Raw genomic sequence first — 6,225 nt, 5'->3', positions numbered from 1 at the left:
AGGCAGTATCACTACGGAAGTAGGAATGCCCAACCTTCCTTCCGAGGAGTGGCTGGTGGGTTTGAACCGCCAGCCGTCTGGTTAGCAGGCAAGTGACTTAGCCACTATGCTACCAGAGTGTGTAGTGGGTTGTAATTTTGTCTTCTTGAATGTCCTTGTCTGATCTTGATATAAGGGTAATTCTGACTTCACAAAATGAGTTGGGAAATGTTTCCTCTTCTATTTTTTGAAACTGGAGGAAGTTTCAAATTTGTTTTAAGTGAAGGTTATGACTTCCTTAACAGATTGAGGTTTTTTGAATCTTGTCATTCTGTTTTTTATAATTTGTGTCTCTCAGGGAAGTTGCTTCTTTCACCGGAGAGTTTAGCTTGTTTGCATAAAATCATTTAGAATATTCCTTTATTGTCCTTTAATATATGTGGAATTTGTAATTATGTCCCTTCTATCACTCCTGATCAGAAGGAAGGTTGGGCAATCTTCTTCTGTAGTGATATTACTTTGGAAACCCAAAGAGGGGTCGCTATGAGTGGGATCTGACCCAACCGTAGTGACTTGCATTTTGCATTATCGCTCCTGATATTGACAGTTTGTGTTGTATCTCTTTTTTCTTGATCAGCTCTGCTAGATACTTATGAATTTCATTAACCTTTTGAAAAAAATCTCTGACATTGCTCATTTTTTTCTCTGCTTTGGTCTATTTTCTATTTAATTTCTCTTTTTTTCACTTTCACTTATATTGGGTTTAATTTTCTGTTTTTTCTAGCTTAAGTTGGAAACAAAGGTCAATTAATGTACATGTGTCTTCTTTTGTAATATAAGCATTTGAAGTTATAAATGTACCTCTAAGCACAGCTTTAGCTGCATGCCATACATTTGGAAATTTCTAAACAATTGGAAATGTTGCATTTAAATTATTCAATTCTAAATATTTTTAATTTCTCTTTGTTCCATCAATAATTTAGAAATATGTTTTCATTTTCCAAATAATTGGGGATTTTCTAAATATCTTAATACTATTAATTTCTGATTAAAATTGTTATAGTCAGAGAACATACTCTGTATGATTTCAATTTTTGGAATTTATTGTACAATTATGGCCCAGCGTATGGACTACCATCGTATATGTTCATGTGCAGTTGGGAAAAATTGATATTTTCTTATTTTTTGCTATAGGGCTGTATAGCTGTCAACTAGGGCTAGTGGTTGTTAGAGTTTTTTCAGTCATATATCCTTTATGACGTTTTTATTTACATGTTCTGTCAAACTGACAGAATTTTAACACTGAGGAATGTTAAAATCTCCAACTACATTTGTGGATTTGTCTATTTTACCCTGACTTGAAGCATTTAGGAGCTTTATTATTAGGTGTATACATATTGTCTTCTTTTGAATTACTATGAAATATTTATCTTTTTACCATTATGAATTTTTTTTTTTTTACTTTGAAGAGTCTAATATTAATACATATAGCCATATCAGCTTCCTTATTTAGTATCTGCAGGGCATATCTTTTTCTATCCTTTTACTTCCAACTTATTTGTATCTGTATATTTAAAGTGTGTTACTGGTAAATAGCATATGGGAACTCAACTTTTTATCTCAGCTGTCAATCTATGGCTTTAATTGGAGAGTTTACTACTTTTCAGTTTAACAGAATTATTAATATGTTTGAGTCTGATACTATCATGTTCATATTTGTTTTTCATCTGTCCCATCTGCTTTTTCTACTTTTTCCTTCCTAAATCTTTAGGTGAATCAAGTAATTATTTAATATTCTGTTATAGCTTCTTTATTGGTTTTCAGTTGTGGCTCTTTGTGTCTTTTAGTTGTTTCTTTAGAGATTACAATACATACATTTAACTTTTCATTATCTTTCAAAAAATTATTATTTGACTGCTAACTAGAAGGCTGGCGGTTCAAACCCACAAGCCACTCCTCCGAAGGAAGATTGGGCAATCTATTTCCATAATGATACCTCCTTGGAAATCCATATATTTCTATGCAATATCTTTTTTAATGTGGTAATTTTTCTATTAGGTATCTTTTCTTTAGTCCAAAGAAATTCTCTTAGCATTCCTTTCAATGCAGGTCTGATGAAGATGAGTATTTTTCCCATGTGCAAATGTCTTTATTTCACCCTAAATTTTGAAGATTATTTTTTGCTGGATATAGAATACTAGGTTGAAGTTTTTCTTCCAGCACGTGGGAGATATTGTTCTGTTGTATGTTAGCCTCCAATTATTTCTAATGAGGAATTAGTAATCTTTCTTATTGCTGTTCACTTGTATGTACTGCACATTTTACTCTCCGGTTGCTTTTAAGACTTCATTTATGTACTTTTTAGTGGTTTGTCTATAATGTGTGTCTCTGTGTGGTTTACTTTGTGTTTATCCTGCTTAAGATGTACTGAGTTTCTTGAATGTGTGGATTGATAATTTTCATCAATTTAGAGTTGTTTTGACTTGTTAGATTCATCCATTTTGTTGAATGTAGCTGTGGTTTTATCATTTTCACTTCTGTACAGTATTGCACTGCAGAAATATAACATCATTTATTTATCCATTCTTCTGTTTATGGATGTTAGTTTGTTTCCAGTTTCTTGCAATTATGAATAACGTTACTCTGAAAATTCTTGTACTTGTCTTTTGGTGCACATATGTTCACATTTCTGTCTGGGTACATGCTTAGGAGTAGAACTGCTGTATCATAGGATACATGTATGTTCAATTTAGCCAACACTGTCAAACAATTTTCCAGACTGATGATATTCATTTACCCCCTCATGTCATTTATGCGTGTTTTTCCTTAACATGTTTTTATGTATACATTTTACCTTCATGTTTGTGGCCTAGGTTTTAAGCTAATGCTTTCTTGCTGCTGTTTTCTCTTGTTCCATCAGAAAATGCATACATTTGGACCCCAGTTGGATTAATAGTAGTTGACTTGGCATTTAAAATGATAAAACCCAGAAAACCTCAAAGTATACCAAATACTTTCACTTAGGAAGGAATCCAACTAATTTAATTGTTCACCTATTCATTCATCAAATGCTTATCCAGTGCCTGCAAGATATTTTAGATTTGAACCTGAGGATATATAGAAATATAAAATTGAACTTCCTGCCTCCAAGCGGTATCTATAGTAGTTGTTCACCTTTCTCCACCACTGTCTCCTTCCAGTGCCTTCTACTTCTTATCACCTCATTAATACTTGCCCCCAGCAAGCAAGTGAGCAATGCATAGCAGGTTAGCAGCTATGAATATGCTTATTTGCACTACTGCAAGCAGCATCTTTCATTAAACACAATTTCCCTTCTCTTTTTTCTCTCTTGGATAACTATTCATAAGAATTTGGTTTTCTCCTTTTTCAACAAGGAATGATATTAAGACTTCAGTGAAATGGTCTTCAAAACTTGAGAACTGGTGGTAGGTAATTGCTTTTCACAATTTTTCTGAATTCTAGTAAAAATTTTTGCATGTATTTATGTATAATGTGATTTTCAGACATTTATATTGGGTAAGAAGATTGAAAATGTTCACAGCACTCTTCCTGTTCAGTGTTTCATATTGTAAAATGATCAGAAGAATATGTTAGTTGTTAAGGTAATGTGTTCAAGTATCTTTGTGGCTTAAAAGAGGTATTAAAACTTCCAAAATAGCTGCAGTTAGTCCTTCTTACTGGTAATATGAAACCAAATTTTGTTTGTGAATTTAATTATTGCATTGGTGCAGAACATTTCAAAGCCAAAGGAAGGTCCTGCAGGAAAGTGACATTCTCTGTCATTTATAAAAAATAGAGTACAGATTTCTAGTAATAAAATCAACTTAAAAGAACTTACTTATATGTTTCCATAAAATATTCAGAGGTACAAAGGTTGTGGGTGGAATTTTTTCAACCCAACTTTATTGGGTCCATATATCCTTCTTTATATAGTCAAAAGGAATGGCTTCAGCCATAACTATAGTAAAGTGGGAATAGTCTTACCACCCAAATAATTCTATCCTGTCTATCAGCAGTAAATTACCTTGAAATAGTACAAATGCTTTATGTAGCAAGTGATATAAATCCAAACCAGAGTCGCTTTAGTTGAAAGAGAATTCATTGGCTCATGTAAGTGGGAAGTCTAGGAGTGTAAATAGCAGCAGCACATTTGAATTTTCACAACAAAATTGTTAGATCTCTCCCCCTCCATATGGGCTCTGCATTCTTTTGAGCTGCAATGATCCTCTGCTATTGCAGACAGCCTTTATCATCATGGCACTGGATGCACCAGCTCCATGTACACCCTTCCTGCTCTGTGTGCCTTTAGAAATGGCCCTGTGCTTCATGCTCCAAACTGAAAACTACTGGGAAAGGATCTGATTGCCCTAGCTTAGGTCATATGCTCACTTCTGGACAAATGATTGTGCCCAGGAGAATTGCATAATCAGGAATTCTTTGCTTGGCAGTTTCACCAGAATCATTTGATCAGAGAAAAGACAAAAACAACAAATGTTCAGTACAGCTCTCACAGGGGTTTCACATGTATTTGCCATAAAGATAGTTTAGGGAAGAAAGATTGCTGGTTAAACAAAACAGGGTGATATATAAAATATGAGACTTAAAACAAGGACTCCTAATACATATTGGAGATACTTATTCCAGGATTTCTGTTTTGAGGGAAATTGACTTGTGGCAGATTCAATCCCATTTGTCCACGCTTTTAACCACCAGTTAATTCAATTTAACAACCATCTGTCACTGAAGTGTTTGATCACAAGTGAAGGTGCTTCCATACTGGACAACTTAATTCTCTAATACAGGATTAAAAATAATACAGTAGTCACAGCTGGTTTTTTCCATTCTCAAGATAGGTTTTAGTTATAATAAACAGCTACAGTGAGCAACCAGAAACTGCCTGGGACAACTATAATAAGCTAATCATGTTTCCATTTACAGAAGACTTCACTCTTAGAATACCAACCAGAATATCTTCCCCAGAATGAGATATAAGAATATCTTGCAAAGTAAATTCAGCTAGAATACTGCTGTCTGCCACTCTATTAAATGATGAGTTCCTCACAAAAACAAGAGGGTGTTGTAAGTAGACACTGTTTCATACAACTGTGATACTGCACACAACAGCACTATCATTGCCATCCACTAAACAGTAGTTCCTGAGAGTGAAGGCTATGCTTTTTTTTTTTTTTTTTTTTTTTAACGAGGGTGATTCTGCCCCCAAGCACATGCTTGGCAATGTCTTTAGACATTTTCAATTATGAGAAGTGTGGGGTTGGTACTACTTGCATCTAGCAGGTAGAGATCAGAGGTGCTACTAAACATCCTACAATGCACAGAACAGCAAAGAATTAACTGACCCAAAGATCAATAGTGCTGAGGTTGAGAAACCCTGGTCCACAGCAAGATACAGAGGGAAAGGCAATGGTTAAGACAAAATTCCTTCCCTGAATGAATGTATAATCTATTCAGAGAAGTAAGATAAACAACAATAAATAACCTCATCACAGAAGTACTAAGTGCCATGCAAAGCCTTTACCACATATGCTTTGAACTGCATCAAGTGCTTAAAAGGAAATAATATTGCTATGTTCTATGTCAGAGAAACTTTCAAGTGAGCAGCAAGGCAGACGTGAAGGTCTGGAGAGGCAAATAGGAAAGCACATTTTAGGCAGAAGGTAAGAGAAAGGCAGAAACCCAGAGATGAGAGAGTTGAGTGTTTTGAGGGCAATAAATAAGCAGCCCTGTTACAACAGAGTTTGTGAGACAGGGCAGCCTTAAGGAAAAACACTTTCCACTGTCATGTGAGATAAGATGGAGGCCTGGCTCTGCGATATCTTAGCTGGGTAGATACCAGTTTACAAATTAGCTTGTGAGCTGTAAAATTGGAATATTTCTTATTTTATTGTAAGAAATGCCTGTCACAGTAGTGCTCAAGCTATGGAAGTTCACAGAGCAAACATTAAGAAAGGCAAGATGAACCTAAACTGTGAAGAACCTAATGTAACAGGCTGGAAATTAACATTTATCCTATATGGTAGAGGAAGTCATTGGGCTTATAAGAGAGTGACAGGATGAATATAATGTTTTAAGATTAATTTTAGAAAGGGTCGATTTTTTTTTTTTAATTGTCATTTGGGTGAAAGTTTACAGAGCAAATTCACTTTCCATACAGCAGTTCACATACACTTTGTCTCATGACATTGTCTACAATTTACCACAATGCAA

Source organism: Orycteropus afer, unplaced genomic scaffold (assembly GCF_000298275.1).
Source record: "Orycteropus afer afer isolate SDZICR_OR568_19922 unplaced genomic scaffold, OryAfe1.0 scaffold00001, whole genome shotgun sequence".
NCBI lineage: Eukaryota > Metazoa > Chordata > Mammalia > Tubulidentata > Orycteropodidae > Orycteropus > Orycteropus afer.
Note: the sequence above shows the minus strand (reverse complement) of the source record.